The 19086-nt window shown below is 41.5% G+C and overlaps 1 pseudogene; it reads right to left on the bottom strand.

Annotated features, from left to right (window-relative positions):
• Positions 1 to 3552: 3552 nt before the first annotated feature.
• Positions 3553 to 5981, bottom strand: LOC113618732 (hsc70-interacting protein pseudogene; annotated as a pseudogene).
• Positions 5982 to 19086: the final 13105 nt, after the last annotated feature.

A 19086-nucleotide genomic window follows, 5' to 3' on the forward strand; every position in this document is an offset into this window, starting at 1 on the left:
CAAGTCAGACTGCTGGAGTTGAGCGTTACGAACGCTATTAGCTGTCTGGTCTTGAGAAAATCACTTAGATGTTTTAAACCTAAGTTTCCTCATCTATAAGATGATGGAAATAATTATGCTATTTCATTAAGTGCTATTAGAGGGAGTTAAATACAGTAATTGTGTAGTTGGCACAGAACCTTAATAAATGAGCGCTATTGTCTTATTAGTGTTAGTATTAATGAGGATCTGCTTCAGAGATGGAAAGATAATCAGATGTAACAGAAGCCAGGAGAGAAGAGAAGTTTTTAAATATCTCCAGCGGTAAATACTGAAAAGAAGTCGTTTAAGGTAAGAACTGTCAGGAGATACTTAGGGGGTGTCCTCTTCACATTTTTAGCATCTACTATTGGCTTATATTAAACTAGCAGTCAACCAAATAAGATGTTTTTAGACAAACTCCAGCCAAATTAGGGCTCCTTCTTTCTGTACCTGTGTAGCTGACCGCAAGATTTAGTTTATCCACTACATTGTATCTAACCCTTGGTTTTAATCCAGTGTTCTAGCCTGACATGACTAATTTGAATCTTTGATCTATTTGCTTACGTCAGATGGCATTTCCAATGTCAATGTCATCTGCATATTTGCTGTGTATATCTTGAATATTTTTATCTATTTTAACAGTTAAGTGGTAAGAATATTTAAAAGGGAAGTTACTTTTCTCTAAGCTTCATTCAGTTTCCTCATCAGTAAAATGAGTATATTTATTTCACATAGGGTTGTGATAAATAAGTAAATCCCTGAACGTGCCTAGTACTGTGTGTAGCGCAAAGAAGATCTTCCTGCGTTCTTCCTGGTTCCCTCCTTTCTTCTTCCCTGTATCACTTTTTCCTTTTTCTCTCCTTTCTTTTAAAATTTCTTTAAAACTTTGTTTTAACATACTGCCTTGCTTACAAAGAGAAACTACATGTAGAATAGGACAGTGTTTTGAGATCCAATTGGCTAGAATAAACTGAATTTCATGCTTTGAATTGGTGACAGCTCCCTTAAGTAAATATAAAGGCATAAATATATTTCTGTCTCCTTTTCTCATGATCCCCTAATCCCTACTTACACAATCCACCTCCCATCACCTCCTCCCACATCCCCTCTAGCCCCCCCAAGCAGATCATAGTCCCTTCACTGCTAATAGAAATATATTTACTGAGTATCTACAATGTGAACAGCCTCAGGTTAGGACTGAAGTTAAGATACTAGAAGCCGAAAACAATCTTTCTGCCTTTTAGGACCTAATGAACTCTGAGTATCTGGGTTTAATCCCCTTAGAATCTCTCCATTCTCCTGTAAATCAACCACCTCATGGTAACACCTGGGGGAAAGGAAGAAAGAAGACCCCTTGTGGACTTTTGCCCTCTCTCCCAGGTAATATGTACATTTTATACGCATATTCTTTCATGCTTCCAACAAATATTTCTGAAACTTCTATTATGTGCCAGGCATGATTATAAATACTAAGGATATGTGGAGAACAGGGCAGGCAATGTCCCTGTTCTCATGGGATTTACAGTCTAGAGGGGGGAGACAGACAATAAACACAAAGAAAAATGCTTGAACAGGACAGTATTGGACATAAATGTGATATAGAACATTTGAACAAGTGACATGCTCCAGAGTGGCTCATTTAGGTTGGGTGGGCAGGAAAAGTCCCTCTAAGCAGGTGACATTTCAGCTGAGACCTGAATCACAAGAACCAGTTACACTAAGATCTAAAGAACATTCCAGACAGAAGAAACACTAGTACAAAGCCCCTGAGGTAGGGATAAAATCGCTGTGTTCACAGGGCTGAAAGGAGGCCAGTGTGGCTGGATTACAGCACCCAACGGGGAGAGTGGCATGAGATAAAGTGGGAGAGCCACAGGCCAGGTCCCCGGGCAAGGCCTTGCAAACCTGGAGGCCTGTTAGAATGTCCTGGGGAGCTTTAAAAACTATGTGGACCCTCCTCCAGAGATTCTGATTCACTTGATCTGAGGTGGAGCCCAAGCAACAAAAGTTCCCAGGGGATTCCTCTGTGCAGCCAGGGTTGAGAATCAGTGATGTCTGTGTTTCACAGGCTGTGGTAGGGAGTTTGTATTTTCTCCTAAGTGGAATGGGAAGTCACTGAAGGGTATTAAGCAGAGGAGAGATGGGATTTGAGTAAGTTATTTAAAAGATCCCTCTAGCTTCTATCTGGAGAATGGATTTAGTGGATCAAGAGAGGAAGCAGGTGATTGTTGTCTTTTTGTGGACATATGCTTTCATTTCTCCTGGGTAAATACCTCGGAATGGAATTGCTGGAAATAACCCAAATGTCAATCAAAAGTTGAATGGATAAACAAACTGTGATATGTTCATACAAATAAAATACTACTCAGCAATAAAAACAATGACTGATACATGCAATAACATAGATGAATCTCAAAACCATTATGTTGAACAAAATCAGGCAGACACAAAAGCATGTATACTATACTAACCCTCTTATGAGGAATAACAATCAGAAATGGTCGCCTCTAGGGGGTAGAGACTGACTGGAAGGGGGTAAGTAGGGAATTTATTAGGGTAATGGAAATGTACTTCATCTTGATTACATGAGTATACACGTTTATCAAAACTCATTTGAACTGTACACTTAGAATCTGTACATTTCATCGTATGTGGATTTTACCTCAATTCAAAAAATGAAAAAGGACTACTACACACGTACTACAATGATTTTTTTAAAATTCCAAGTGCTGGAGAGGATGCGGAACAACTGGAACCCTCAGATGTTACTGGCGGGAGTGCAAGATAGAAAATAGTTCGGCAGTTTCTCATAAAATTAAACAGGCACTTACCATAGGATTCAGCAATCTCACATCTAGCTATTTACCCAAGAGAAAGAAAACATGTCCCACAAAGACCTGTACGTGAATGTGTATGTAGAAAAGCAACAGGGGTTACAGTTAGGAGGATCTTTGCAGTGTCCTGGTGAAAGATGATGGCATAGTCTAGGCTAAGGAGTTGGAGATGAAAGATTGGAGATGGTGTGGAGATAGGACATGGAGGTGAAGAGAAGTCAACAAATTCAGGATATACTCTGGAGGTAGAAGCTGAGGGAACCCCATTGTTGATCGTGTGAGAAGAAGAGAGGAATCAAGAATGACTTTTAGGTTTTTCCTATAAGCATCTGGGTGGGTGATGCTGTCATTTACAGAGCTGCGGAAGCCTGGGATGAGTAGGCCAAGGGAGAGGAAAATCAGGAGCTCTTTTTTAACCATGTTAAGTCCGAGATGTTTATTAGACTTCTTGGGTATTTCAGCAGCGGATTTCTGGAAAAGATGCTTCCATCTTTTATTGTTAAAATATAAACTTTCAATCTAGTCCAGTGGAGGATGCTGTGATGATAGGTGGCAGTAGAATGTAGTTCCTTGAATTTGTGATAGAGTCAGGAACAGGCTTAGGAGAAGCAGAATTAGATATACTTCAAAGTTTCTGTATGATTGTGGACCCAACAGATAGAGAGAATAAAAAAAAATATTGAGGATGAGATGAAACAATAAATAGTTGAATCCAAGCAATGGTGTAGTCACCTGACTGGAGGTTTCTAAGAACTAATGAGGGTTGAAAATTAGCTAATGATATGATTTGGATTTAGGGATGTTAGTTATCTGCTGCTACATAACAAACTACCCCAAAATTTATATTAATAACAATATAAATGTTTATTATCTTACACAGTTTCTGTGGATCGGGAATTGGGGAACAGCTTAGTGGGTTTTGTTTTTCGGCAGGAAGGGCTTAATTGTTGTTGTTTTAATATTTTTCAGGTTTAAAAAGTGTTTATAAAGCTTTTAATTCCCAGTAGGAAAATGTTATCTGAATCATTGTTCTAATAGCAAACCACTGTAAATTGTTTCAACTGCATTTGGGACAGAGGGAGAGAGATTATTTTCAAAGCACCGTAGCTTTCTTCATGAGAAGGTCAGAGGTACACTGGTTTGTATGATTGCGACATCCACTAGGTGATCTTTCCTTCATGGGCTTTATTTGTCAGAAGAGCCTTAGGCTTCACCTCCCAGTTTGGCTGAAGATTTACTGATGAGATTCACAACCTTTGGGTTGCTCTGATTTTTCAACATATTTGCCAAGTTCTGGGGCACATCCTGGAAGGCCGTCATAACTTCGGATCCTGCGTGGCCGCAAGAACCTCTGGATCACTAATCATTTCATTGAGCCCAAGCATTCCTGCCATTCCAGGCATACCCCCTCCCATTCCAGGCGTTCCTCCAGGAAAGTTACCAGGTGTCGGCCCAGGAAAGCCACAGAAAAACAGCCACACTGAGTTCCTGATGTCTTCTGACTTATTCCCCACTCTGGGCTCTCTTATGTTCTTCCCGAGCCTTCTTCAGCCTTTCTCTTTTTCCTTTGATCTCTCGCTCTTCGTGTTTTCCCTCATACTTTCTCTGATGTTCAGCAGTTTTCTGGGCCCTTGGTTGAACTTCTTTCAGCATTGCACTAGCATCTTCATCATAATCCAGTTTACAGGCAAGGGCAAGGTCACGGACTGCTTCTACACGATGGCCCAGAGGTATGTGCGCTTTCCCGGCCCACTTGTAAGGCTGAGGTGAATCAGGATTTATTTCAATATCTCTGTCACAGTCTCAGATGACGGCATTTGGCTTCTGTAATTTGATGAAGACACTGGCTCTCTTGGCATATGGAATGGCCAAGCAAGGATTCAGCCTGATTGTATCTGTGAACTAGTCAATGGCTTTCTGTAGTTCACCATCTTTTAGGGCCTCAATGGCAGCCACATTTTTATCCTTTGCCTCATGCATCATCCCCTCAGTTATCTCAACATTTGCATCTCCCATTTCTTGAGGGGGCAACCGTGTCTGGTTCAATCGCACCTTCAATTTCTAGATCACTTTCCTCACTTGATGTTTCATCTGTCTTTATGTTTTCCTCTGATTTCTCACTATCTGGTTTTTCTTTCTTGGTATGTGCTGATTTAGTTTTATGAGTAGCAGGTGGTATTTTTCCTCCAATGACCTCCACCCGCTACCTCAGGAAGTGCATTTCTTCAGTGTTCAGTACACTGGCATCCTGCTTACACATCTTCATGAAGGTTCAAAGCTCGCTCACTTTGGGAAGGTCCATGGGCCGGCAAGGCTGAGGCTGAGGTCGGATTCCAGCCCAGGGCGCTAGCTCAGCGTGACTGTGTAGAAGGGTGAGGCTGCTTAGTTTTGAGTCCAGGTCCCTCTTAAAGTCGCAGTCAATATGTTGGCCAGGGCTACAGTTTTTGAAGGCTTGACTGGGGCTAGAGAATCCATTTCCCAGATCGGTGATTCATACACATGGCAAGTTAATGCTGGCTGTTGGTAGGAGGACTCAGTTCCTTACCACGTAGACGGCTCCCTGGGCTGCATGAGTAGCTGGCTTCCTCCACAAAAAAAAATTCAAGAGTGTGCAAGGTAGAAGAAGCAATGTCTTTTATGTCCTAGCTTCAGAAGTAACTCTCCATCATTTCCACAATATCCTATTGATTACAGGTTAGCCTCATTCAGAGTAGAAGTGTCTACACAGGGAAGTGACTGACAGGAGGAGAGCATCGTCGGAGGCCCTTTTGGAGGCTGGTGTCAGCTCCCTTTTTAAGTTTTGTAGTTTATGATATATTAGTAGTATAAAGGGACTCATCTTCGTAGTGGTGTATGAGAAAAATTCCCCTAGATACTCGTGGCTCCAGACCTCATATGCAATTCAACCAGCTTTAGAAATATCATCAGAAGAATTCGAGAAGATAAACTTTTTTTAAAGCAATAAGCATTTTTTAAAACATTGAGAAGGCTTACAATTAAATATAGTAGTGTTCTAAAAATCACACACATGGTATTAGTATTTTTGTGTAAAGGAATCTGTATATTTAGTGTTTTAAGTTTTTATAATGTTTAGGAGAATACGACCTATTGGAATGACACATTGTATGTGTAATGCTTATTTAAAATGTGTAACTAAGTAATTGATTTACATTTGTGATTTTAAGTGGAAATCTTTCAAATGTAAATACACTATTAGACATTTTATAAACTTAAAATTAACATATTTATAAGATTAATTTATTAGATATATGTGAATTACTTAAGTACTTGGAAAGTGTTTTTTGGTTTTGGTTTGTGTTTTGGTCAGACAACTGAAGAACTTAAAAAAAAATAAATTGAATATATTAAATTTATAAATGTAGTTAAAATATTTAAAGTAGGTTAATTAACTGTGACCAAACATTCATCAAAAGTCCCCTTAGAGGGACTTCCCTGCTGGTCCAGTGGTTAAGACTCCGTGCTCTCAATGCAGGGGGCCCTGGTTCGATCCCGCACGTCTCATCGAAGATCCTGCATGCGGCAATGAAGACCCGGTGCGGCCAAGTCAAATACAAAAATAAATATATATATTTTAAAAAGCCCCTTTACAAGAGGTTGTTTAAATTTAGCTATATCTATACAATTTTATAAATTTATAAGCTTACAGGAAAATCTCCTTGGGTTTTGATTTTGTAAAGTCAAGCATTAATTTTTCAAAACCAAAGTAACTTTTGAATACTTTTCCTTGAATGCACAAAAGTTAACCTTAAGTAAATAGATTCACTTTACTTGGATGGCAGTGGGGGAAGGGGGAGAAGAGAGATTTTGGCTGATGGGCCAAGTCTTGCCTGACTAGGCTTGGGCCTGACTCCTGTTCCTGCCTGATGGCTGAGCTGGTCCACCAGTATAAGCTCTTCCCTGCCAGGGCCAGAAGGGGTGAGGCAGAGGGCAGGGAGCCAGGCCTCCACCTGGATTGCCTGTTCCCCCCTCCCACCTCCTTGATCTCACTGTGCTCTGTGCATGTAATAAGTGCATCACTAGCCTTAATACCAACCCACAGCATGATTCTCGCTCTCTCCAAAGAAGCTGAGCACATGGTACAATGGTCTTTATTAACTTGCCCTTTGATTGTCCAAGGGACTTCTAATGGACCTGCAGGACTACTTGTGGCTGCATTAAGCAGAGAGTACAATAAAGAACATCAGAGGGTCCTGGACGTAAAAGCTGCAAATTCACCACATTGTAGTGATATGACTTACAGATATAAAACAAAAAAACAGCCAAACATTGATTAGTATGGGGTAGCAGTCTCACATTTAGCTTTGGGTTGTAATATTGAAGTTTTTAATTTACTATAACTGAACTATGCCTGAACACCCTACCCAGCTGGGTTGTGGGCAGGAATGCTCTTAAATTTCCTATTAACTGGGGCTTCCCTGGTGGCACAGTGGTTGAAAGTCCGCCTGCCGATGCAGGGGACACAGGTTCGTGCCCCAGTCCGGGAAGATCCCACATGCCGCGGAGCGGCTGGACCCGTGAGCCATGGCCGCTGAGCCTGCGCGTCCGGAGCCTGCGCTCCGCAACGGGAGAGGCCACAACAGTGAGAGGCCCGCGTACCGCAAAAAAAAAAAAAAAAAAATTTTCCTATTAACTGTATTTTTGTGTCTTCCATGAAAGTTCAACTCCCAGTTCCTGCTTTTTGCCTGGGATGGCGTCTAGGTGCCTGCGGAGAGCCTCAGCGGTCCTGAGCGCCAGAACAGGGGCTGCTCTTTGTCACAGGATGCCCTGCTCTTCGAAATGGCACCTGTCTAGTGCCTGACCCTGCTGCCCTTCCCATGGGTTTTAGCATAGTTTCCAATTGCTGCTGTAACAAGTTATCACAGACTTGGTGGCTTAAAAGAACGCTTTATTCTCTCATAGTTCTGGAAGGTATAAATCCTCTATCAAGGTATCATCACCTCCTGCTGAAGTTTCCAGGAAATACTTCCTTGACTCTTCCTAGCTTCTGGTGGCTCCTGGCAGTCCTTGGCATTCCCTGGATTGTAGCTGCATCATTCTCATTTCTACCTCCATCTTCACATGGCCATCTTCCCTCTGTATGTCTCTCTGTGTCTTCATGTGGCCTTCTCATTAGGATGAGAAGTCAGTCATTGGGTTTAGGGCCCACGCTAATCCAGCAAGATCTCATCTAAACTAATGACATCTGCAAAGACCCCGTTTCCTAATAAGAAAGGTCACATTCTGAGGGTCCAGGTGGACATGAATTTGGGGAGATACTAGTCAACACAGTATACCATTCAACACGCAAAGGTACTGGGGCTGCAAGTTCAGGCCATGTTTAGAGCCAGGTGCTTGAGGATGTGGAGTGTTGTGTTGAGGATGCTGAGGTTTGCTCTCTACCCACAGAGGAGGCATCCAGTGCTCTATGCAGGAGAGTATCATGGTCAGAGTTTCATGAAGGATTGCTTTGGTCACAGTGTGTAAAATAAATTGGAGCAGGGAGGGCTAAGGAGGAAAGAAAACCAGTTTTACCATTGGATAATCAAGTGATATGTAATACAATCTTGAGTCAGGATAGATGGTATAGGAAGAAGAGGAAGGGACAAGTGGGAGACGTATCATAAATTCAGAGTTAACCAGACTTGGCAATTAATATGTGGTGGGTGGGAGGAAGCAGTGAAGAAAGGGAAGTGTGTAGGGGGCTGAACAATATGGGTGGTCCCTTAACATCGTTGAGTGGTTGCCAAATGAGAGATAGTATTGCCCATAGGGCTGGGGTTAAAGAGAAAGGCAAGGCTTGAGGATCCCACAGTGGTGGACCCCAGTGACATTATGAGTGGTTAGGGAGTTGGAAGAAGGCTCTTTCAGTTGGGGTTACTTCCATGAAAAGTATTCTACATTTGTGTAAGAGGATTCCATGGCATAGGCCTCACCTGCTTTTGCTTTTGTTTTTTTTTAAATTTTTTTTAAACAAACCCAATTTTTATTTTATTTATTTATTTATTTACTTTTGGCTGCATTGGGTCTTTGTTGCTGTGCGCGGGCTTTCTCTAGTTGTGGCGAGCGGGGGCTACTCTTCGTTGTTGTGCGTGGGCTTCTCATTGCGGTGGCTTGTCTTGTTGTGGAGCACGGGCTCTAGGAGCGCGGGCTTCAGTAGCTGTGGCTCACTGGCTCTAGAGCGCAGGTTCAGTAGCTGTGGTGCACGGGCTTAGTTGCTCCGTGGCATGTGGGATCTTCCCAGACCAGGGCTCGAACCCGTGTCCCTTGCATTGGCAGGCGGATTCTTAACCACTGCACCACCAGGGAAGTCCTGCTTTTGTTTTTTTTAATATTCCTTACCTACATCAGGTTCTTTGTCTGGATAATGTATCTTTAATTTTAACAGATATTGCCAGGTTACTTTCCTAAAAGGCTGTAACAATTCACTTTTTTATTGGCCTTGTATGAGAGTTCCCTTTCCTCCTTATTCCCACGATTAGTAGGTATTTCACTCTTTAATTTTTGCTATTTGAAAATATGACTTCTTTAAATGGCTGCAAAACATTCCGCCATATCAACATACCGTAAAATACTTAAACATTTTCCTATTTTTGGACATTAGATTGTTTCCCATTTTTTGTTGTAATGAAATTAATAACCCAGAAATGGGCATTTTTATACACAAATCTTTGTCCATCCAATGATACTTACAATGAAACTTATAATTTGAAAGAGGATGACATAGGTATAGTCTTTTCACTGATAATATTTTAGGTGGACTGAGAGAGTTATAAGAAAAGGAAAGGGTTAAAACAAATAATTTTTAATTTTCTTTGAATTCTATTAGTATATGCTATTCCTTATTCACTAGCAAAGTCATCTGGAATTGTATTAAGCTACTATTAATTCCCTAATTTTACTATATGCATAGATGAAGTTTCTCATTTTATGGAGGGAAGAACAAATGCATTCTAGTATCCTAGCACTGTCTGTAACCTACAAAAGCAGCTTAACTTTTTATTTTCTTAGACATCGAACTTCTGAAAAGCATCAAACTTTCCTTGCCGTGATGATGAAAACAAAAGATGAGATTTAAATCTTGATACCATGAATGGTACATATTATAATATATGACTGGAAAATAAACAGCCTTTTCTATATTCTTCTCCCTTAAATTTTAGCTATTAGAGTCAGAATGCTTGGATTGCAGAATTCTCACTTGAGCAAGGTTTTTATATAACATTATTCATATTCTTGGCCTTGGATGCCAATTAAGTCTCTCAAGTCTAAAATTGCTTTGTTTGCTTTTTAAAGAAATCTGCCCACCTTACAGACCTACAAGTTAACTAACCAGCCTGCTTTCTTTTCCCCCCAGAGGACTTTGCTCTGTTGGTTTTCTGCCAGCTCTTCCTTTCAAACTGAAATAGTTCAGTTTCTCTGTTTCTAGAACATAGAATTCATTACTCCTGGATTTTTGCCAACAATGTCCCTCTCATGTTTTTAAAACTAAGATGAATGTTACAGAGTGACCTAGTGGGCTCGACCCATGATGAGAAGTCAGTCAGTGATATATTAGATGTCTGCACGGATGCTCTGTTCTGGGTAGTGGGGCTGCTAGGGGAATGGGCCTCGGGGAGGGTGGGGAGGGCATTCAGGGCGAAGCCTCGGGACTGGAGGGGAGAAATATGTGTGAGAGATTAGGTAAGATTTGGCTGATGTGAGGCAAGACTCAGATTCTTCCCCCGCCCTCAGGGCCCTGGTGAGTCTCTACCATAGAAAGGGCATAGTCATTAATTCCTTTCGGCCATTTAGATGGAAAACAGAAAGCCAGGTGACAGAGAATATTTATAAAGGGCTCTAAGAAGAACCACTCCATTTTTTTTTTTTTTTTTAATTTTTCAGTTCTCCTTTTCTCTTCCTACCTCTGTAACCCTCCTTAGCCTCTTGTTTCTACTCGTAGTGAAAAGGTGGGCCTTCCTGCCACAGAGCGGAAGTCTTAGGAATGTATACGTCTGCACCACCTTAGGCCAGGTGAATTTTTCATTCATGTGGCTCTGCTGAATAACACAGGGAGATTTCTTTACCTTTTAGGTTACTTTCTAAGAATATGTTAGTGTTTAAATTCTTTTCCAGTTGGCTATGTATTTTAAAATTAAGCTTTTCGTGTTTAGATAATTGTAGATTCACATACAGTTATAAGAAATAATGCTGGGACATCCTGTGTGCCCTTTATCCAGTATCCCAAATAGTCACATTTTGTAAAACTATAGTTCAATATTATTGTAGGATACATTCATGTATATCAATGTCATTGGCATCGATACAATCAAGACATATAACATTTCCATCACCCAGGATCCCTCATGTTGCCCTTTTACAGTCACATACACTTCAGTGCTTCCCTAACCCCCTCCTTATCCCTTGGTAATCACTAATCTATTCTCCATTTCTATAATTTTGTCATTTCAAGAATGTTATGTAAATTGAATCATACAGTATATAACCTTTCGGGATCAGCTTTCTAAACTCAGCATAAATTCTCGGAGATGTGTGTATGTATCAATAGTTTTTTTTAACTGCTGAGTAATATTTCATGGTATGGATGTAGTGCAGTTTGTTTACTGTTCACTCATTGAAAGGCATCTGGGTTGTTTCCAGTTCTTGGCTACTATGAGTAAAGCCGCTATGAACATTTGTATACAGGCTTTCATGTGAACATAAGTTTCATTTCTCTAGGCTAAACGCCCAAGAGTGCAATTGCTGGGCCTTGCGGTAGTTGCATGTTTAGTCTTATAAGAAACTGCCAAACAGTTTTCCAGAGTGGCTGGACCATTTTACATTCCCACAAGCAATGTATGAGCAATCCAGTTTCTCCACATCCTTGCCAGCATTTGGTGTTGCCACTATTTTTTTTTTTTTTTTTTTTTAGCTATTCTGATAGTAGTGTAGTGATATCTCATTGTAGTTTAAATCTGCATTATTTTCCTGATGGCTAATGATGTTGAACATTTTTTCATGTCCTTATTTGCCATCTGTATTTCCTCTTTGGGAAATGTGTTCATGGTTTTTGCCCATTTTCTAACTGAATTGTTTGATTTTTAAAAATTGTTGAGTTTTGAGTGTTCTCCATATAGTCTAGATACTAGTTCTTTGTTGAATATGTGGTTTGCAAATATTTTCTCCCAGTCTGTAGACTGATTTTTCATCCTCTTAACAGAGTATTTTGGAGAAAAAAATTTTAATTTTGAGAGACCCAATCTACTAAGTTTTCCTTTTATGGATTCTGCTGTTGGTGTCAAGTGTAAGAACTCTTTGTCTACCCCTAGATCCTGAAGATTTCTCCTATATATTTTTCTCAAGGCTTTATAATTTTACATTTAAGTCCATGCCACATATATATATATTTTTTTTGATTTTTTTGTGGTACGCGGGCCTCTCACTGTTGTGGCCTCTCCCGTTGCAGAGCACAGGCTCCGGACGTGCAGGCTCAGCGGCCATGGCTCATGGGCCCAGCCGCTCTGCGGCATGTGGGATCTTGCCGGACCGGGGCACGAACCCGTGTCCCCGGCATCAGCAGGCGGACTCTCAACCACTGCGCCACCAGGGAAGCCCTCATGCCACATATTTTAAAGTAAGTTTTTAGTTCTCTGCTGTCTGAAATAAGCCTTAGCATGTGGAATCCTTTTTGCCCTCATTTTCTTTCTCAAGCATCTACTGAGTGCCAACTGACTCAAGTCACTGATACAATTCCTGACTGGGTACATGATCCTGACTTTGTAATGAGTTAGCTGAGTGATGTCCTTAAAAGCATGAACTATGCAGGTAGACTGTTTGGGTTCAAATCCTGGTGCTGCCTCTCAAAAGCTTTATGATCTTTGGCAAATTACTTAATCGCTCTGAACATCAGTTTTTCACGTCAGTCAGATCTGGGTAAAAATAATAATACCTACTTCTCAGGTTTGCTGCGAGAAGGAAATGACATATTAGGTATAAAATGCTTAGTGCAGTGCCTGGCACGTGCACAGAAAACATTCAATAATTGTTAGTTGCTCCCCTTCCTGCTCCCTGTGCAGATTCTCTAGGCACCCTCCCCAACTCAGTCTTCCCCACAGCTTCCAATTCTTTCTTTCTACCTCTCCTGGTCTTAATCATTATACTTCTTTTATGAAACCTGTTTAACCTATTTTAGCATTTAATAGAATTTCCTATCTCCAAATTATTGTGGTATTTATATTTGTGGTCAGGTTACCTTTATTGTTTCATGTACGTATTATATATCTTTCCAAATATGTACCTCTTTGAGGGCATGTTCCTAGCCCTCCATAGAGTCTAGCTCTATGCTGGGTAACTGTCAAACACTCAGCAAGTCCCCAATACAATGGTAGTGGTGAATCTAAATCACAACGTGTTTGGGACTTCCCTGGTGGTCCAGTGGTTAAGACTCCATGCTCCCAATGCAGGGGGCATGGGTTTGATCCCTGGTCTTGGGGACCAAGATCCCGCATGCTAGTGCAATGTGGCCAAAAAAATAAATAAATGACAACGTGTTTCATTGAAATCAATTTGGCAAAATTATTCCAAAGTCTTAAAATCTTTGATCTAGTAATTTACTTTTTCAAAATCTATCCTAAGAATGGTCAAATAGTTAAACAAAAATTTATGCATAGGAATATTTCTTACAGCCTTATTTGTAAAAGTATGGCTTAGAGAAAAACATAAATGTGTAACAATAAAGAATCAGGAATCATGCAAATTCCATTTATATGGTGGATTATTACACTGTCAATAAAATTCCATTTTCCTAACCATGGATTATAGAACTATAAGGATATTCACTAAAGCACTCTATATTAGTAAAAGCATAGAAATAACCTAAACCCCCAACTATATGGATAAGTTAAATAAAATATTGTCAGAAAACAGAAATACAGTATGATCCCATTTGTCTAAAAAATGTATGTCTATTTAGATACACATAAGTATACAAAAGACAGGAAAAATATACTCCAAAATTTTAGTGGTAATTGTCTTTGAGTAATAGCCTTTTGGTGATTTTAATTTTGGCTTCTCTAAAATATAGTATTTAATACTTTTAGCATAAGAAAATAAGAATAAAAGTTATCTGTTTTTTAAATGGTGTTTTGGAGACTATTTAATTACACAAATATATTGATCATTCATCCATTGCATTAAAAACATTTATTAACTGCCTACCAACAGTTAGACCTAGTACTAGAAACATAACAGAGAGAACAATTGACAAAGTCCTTGAATTACCATCTAGTGAGGGGTACAAAAAATTACAACAGTGAGGGAATATATTGATAATACTGAGTGTCATAGAAGCCTAGAAAAAGGTGGGGTTAGGGAGGTAGGATAAGCCTATTTGGTAGAACTTGAGTGCATTAGAGCCAAAAGAAGGGGTGTAGATAGGGAAGAATGATCCAAGTTTACGGTTATGCGTTTTCAAAGGTTCTGAATGGATACTGCTGAAGAAATGTGAAAAGCCATGGAGCAGGGGGAGGGTTTGGAAGGGGAACTAGCAAAAGTAAGTAGCTGTGTTGATCACACATTCTATCCTTAAGAGTAAACACAGAAAAAATGGCAATTAATGGTGTTAAATGGGAATGCTAAGATCATATTTTTGCTTTAAAAGATCACACTGGCCATTGAGTAGGGAATGAATTAGAGGAGGACGGGATTGGAGGGGGAGAGACAAGTTAGATGGTGGTTTAAGTCACTGAGAAGATGGTAGTGGCTGTAGGGATGGAGAGATGAAGCCTGATGTAGATGTGACCTGGTGATAGATTGGATTGGTGGTGGTGGTGATGATGGTGGAGGAGATGTCAAAGGAAAAGCAAGAATCAAGGATGATGTTTTGACTCCTGGGTTTGCAAATTGTGGATGGTGGTACCACTAACTGAGATATGGAACACATGAGGAAGCACAAAGTGGGAGGGAAAATGAGTTCACTTTGGCTATACCGAGTTTGGACTGCCTGTGGGTAGTCCAATGGGGTGTTCAGAAAGTTATTGGAGATACAAGTATAGATGTATGTTTTGGGGGCAGTCATGAGAGTAGATGAGAACACCAAGAGATACATGTAGAATGAGAAGAGAATAGGGCTTAGGACAGAACCCTAAGGAAAACCAACATTTAAGAGACTGAAAGTGAAAAAGCAAATTGACTCAAAGCTCGTCTGGGACAGAAATTTTTTGTGTGATGTAATTTACAACTCCTTCTGGGAAGCAATTAGCATTCCTGATAAAGTGCGTGAACAGTTTTCTGACAGACTTTAATAAGACTGAGAACTCCTTCTGGGAAGCTAGGGTTACCCATCGAGCTGATTGACTAGCCTAATAATCTTTAACCAGATGTTCTTTTTTTTTGTATCCATTTCTAAACATGGCTGGTGAACCATTCCTTTTTTCTTATAAAATGTCTCAACCAAAATTACTCCTGCAGTTGAATTTTCTAAAAAACCTCTCATTTACTCAGAAACAATTTGTCTGAGGCATTGCTGTAACAAAAGAGAAAGAGGAGCTTGCAAGAGAATTAGAAGAGGCCAGAGAGATAGGAGAGAGACCAGAAGAGTGTTGATGTTATGTGAAAGAAGGCTTTCACCAGGTGAAAGTATTTCAAGAAACAGGGCATGAACAGACAACAGTGTTAAATGTGAGTGAAAGGTCAAGTAAAACAAGGATGAGAAATTGCCCCTGAGTTTAGCAGTAAGAATGTCAATGGTGATCTTGGCAAGGGCAGTTTCTCTGGGGTGATTGGGGCATAAGTCAGATTTCAGTAGGCTTGAGTGAGTACAGACCATTCTTTCAAAAAGTGTGACTACAAAGGGGAAGGCAGGGGAAGGGAGATTTGAGGCTGTTTCATTTTAGAGGGAGGCAGAAGTATATTAAATTTGTTTAGGAAGGAGTCAGTAGCCAGAGAAGTAGAAGGTACCTGAAAGAGAAGGGCTAATCTTGAGTCAGAGACCAGAAAAAGGTGAAGCCAGTCTGCGGAGACTGAGCCCAGGTGAAGGGAAGGTCACATGCCTCCCATTGTGATAGAAAAGGGGGAGGGTGAGCCTGCAGGGAAGACCTTTGGCAAGTTTGGTGGTAGAAGGTCAGAGGCATTCCTCTCCAGTGGCTTCTGTTACATCTGAATGTAGAAGGTTAGGAGCTCTGCTGAAAATGCCTAGGTAAGTGGCAGGATGGCAGACTGAGGACAGGGAGAGAGTTCTGAGCAAGATCCCAATAAGAGGGCTTCCCTGGTGGCGCAGTGGTTGGGAGTCCGCCTGCCGATTCAGGGGACACGGGTTCGTGTCCCGGTCCGGGAGGATCCCACATGCCGCGGAGCGGCTGGGCCCGTGAGCCATGGCCGCTGAGCCTGCGCGTCTGGAGCCTGTGATCCGCAACAGGAGAGGCCACAACAGTGAGAGGCCCGTGTACCGCAAAAAAAAAAAAAAAGATCCCAATAAGAATGGGAGATTGAACTGTCTGGGGAAATAGTGATTTCAGGACGTGGTGGAGGATAATGAAAACTTCGTGGAAACAACCAGCACAGGTCTGTGATTTTTTTCCTATGGTGCTTTGAAGTCCTGATTTAGGCATGAGGACAAGTAAACTGGACTGTCGTTAATGAAACCACTGAACCTTTGCAGCTCCCTCTGGCCATCCTTTAAATATGACTCCTTAGTTTGGAGCCTAGACTCTGTTTTCTTCTTACTTTATAGACACTTCCAGTTGATCTCATCCACTTCCATGGCCTCAGTTAACCTCTCTATGCTGATGAATCCTTAACCAATGTTTGCAACCCAGCCTTCCTCTAGAGCAGCAGACTCTCAACCCCATCTGCCTTGCGGGCATCTTCAGTTGTCTCCTGAAGCTGAACTCATCATATTTCCACTCTCGCATTTCCTTTCCTCAGCAATTTCCTTCCTTTCCTTTGCTCCGGGAGCCAGGGGTTTGTCGTTTTCACCACACAAGCCTCTCAGCGCTTAGTGAATGTCTGGTGGAATTTCAAATGAAGAATCCACGCAGTTCTCTAAGCCAGAGACCTGGGAGTCATCTTTTAACCCAACTTCTTCACCTCTAACATCCAATCCATCACACACAAGTCGTGTCCACAACTAAACGTGCCTCATGGCAGGAAAAAGAAAAAAGTAAATTATCAAACAATTTTAACAAAGAAACTTAAGTGTTGGCTTTAACTCCTTTTCTTTGCTTCCTTAAAATTGGAATTAAACCAGTGTGTGTGGGGTGCCTCCCTCCCTGCTTTCTCTCCCCCTCTGCACTCTGCAGCTTTAGAGAAAGTGGGAGCGAGTTTTTCATTTGCTAATGATTTGGGCTCAGGTTATAATGGACCATTAAGGTGTTTTGTGGAAGAAAAGAGGAAAATGGAGCTTTCCGGTGAGGGATAAAGATTGTGGAGGGGCACCCCGCGACTCGAGGGAGGAGGGGCCTTGGATCTGACCCAGACTTTTCCGAGAAGGGTGGCCGAGAAGGACCCTGCGAGGGGCCCGAGTTCTCCTGACCGTGGCCGGCTCTTTGTCCGCCCCCGCTTTGCGTGCAGGGACAGGGCTTGGACAGCTCAACCTGTTCACTGCCCAACAGGACCTTCCTTGGGTTGCCCAGACGTTGTTCCCTCCCGGGACGCCACAGGGACCCCGCAAGCCCCAGCAACATCCCTTGGGCACCTAGATGGCTGGGGGAAGCTCTCACAGCCCTGCCCGGAGCAGGCGCTGAACGGGGCGCGCTAGAGACCTCCGGAGGACCGGGACAGCGTTAAGCATGCCTCCATCACAGGCTGCTTTGCGTACTTGTCTCCCTTCCGTGCGTGATCAGTGGCTGTCCTCCACGCCTCCGTCTCTCACCTGGTAACTGCAGAAAGCCTCCTGCCTCGTGTCACCTTCACCATCCGTTCCTCACACAGAAGCCAGAGGTTTTGTTTAAAAACAAAACCCCAAACAACACCCCACTAGACCCCCATCCTCACCCCAACCCCAATCTGGCTAACACCTGTAATCTTTCAGGTGTATATGCTTCCCCCGCATCCTGTAGTTAATTGTCATCACCTGTTTATGTTTTTAACTACTCTATGGGCAGAGAATAGACCTATTTGCCTCTTTACTTGCAACCTTGTCTCCCGTGCTTCGAATGTGGTGGATGGAAGCAAGATCTACTCAGGTGGTTCTCAAACTTGAGCGTGAATCCGAATTACCTGGAGGGCTCGTTAAAACACACATTGCTGGATCCCCCTTTCCAATTCAGTAGGTCTGGGGTGGGGACGGAAATAATGGATCTCTGACAGGTTCTCAGGACCAGTTGCTGCTGCTGGTTGGAGATCACATTTTGAGTTACCACCGCTCTGCATCTAGTTAGAGAAGACTGGAGGAGTAGATTGGAGTGACTTTTCAGATAAGAAGAAAGGTGGGTGGGAAACAAGCTTTGGAAGTCTTGGAGGTATGGCTAAAATAGAGATATTTGAATTCAATATTAAATTTGGCAAAACTTCCCAATAGTTGACAAGTTTGAGGGAGTAACTATGAGAATACATGGTTGAAGTGGCCTGTAAATGAAGTTTTGATATGCAGGCTGGCAAAGACCTGGGAAAAAGTTACTTTAAAAAGTAAAATACTGAAATGATAAAGATGAAAGAAGTGAAAAGGAAGATTGTAAAATGAAATATGTACCATCATTCCAATTTTATTAAAAATGCCTAGGAAAAAACCTGAAAAGATATGGCAATGTTTATAATAGTTATCCCGATGGGTGAGTTTTATCACCTTTCTCCGCCTTTCTAAATTTCAAAAATTCTCTCCATCATCTTGTTTTCCCTTCATGACTGAGAAAAGCTTCTCCTGTTTTGAACCTCCTCAGTCTTGGGCATTTCCATCTGGCTGAATTATTTCCTCTTCTGTCCCTCTGTCAGACTTATTTCTCTTTGACATCTTAAACTGTGCCAGAAGTATGAAAATCAACAAAATTAAAATAATCAAATCAAAGACAAGCAAAAGAAAACAAAGAAAAGGAAGGAAAGAACCTCAAGAAGAGAAATAATTTAGTCAGTCCTGACACCAGCAAGAAAGTATCTTGGTCATTGGCCTTCTGATCATTCTATATATTGGAAGGTTGTAACCACCCGCCTGGAGGTTGTAACCACCTGCCTGCCAGGCTGTTCATGACTGGTGACCTCATCGACTGGTCAGTCAGGGAGCTCTATTCCTAATCTCTTACCCATCACCTCCTGTTTCTTCTCA

Source organism: Aethalodelphis obliquidens, unplaced genomic scaffold (genome assembly GCF_003676395.1).
Source record: "Aethalodelphis obliquidens isolate GAN/ISIS:26980383/991018 unplaced genomic scaffold, ASM367639v1 scaffold6, whole genome shotgun sequence".
NCBI classification, from domain to species: Eukaryota; Metazoa; Chordata; class Mammalia; order Artiodactyla; family Delphinidae; genus Aethalodelphis; species Aethalodelphis obliquidens.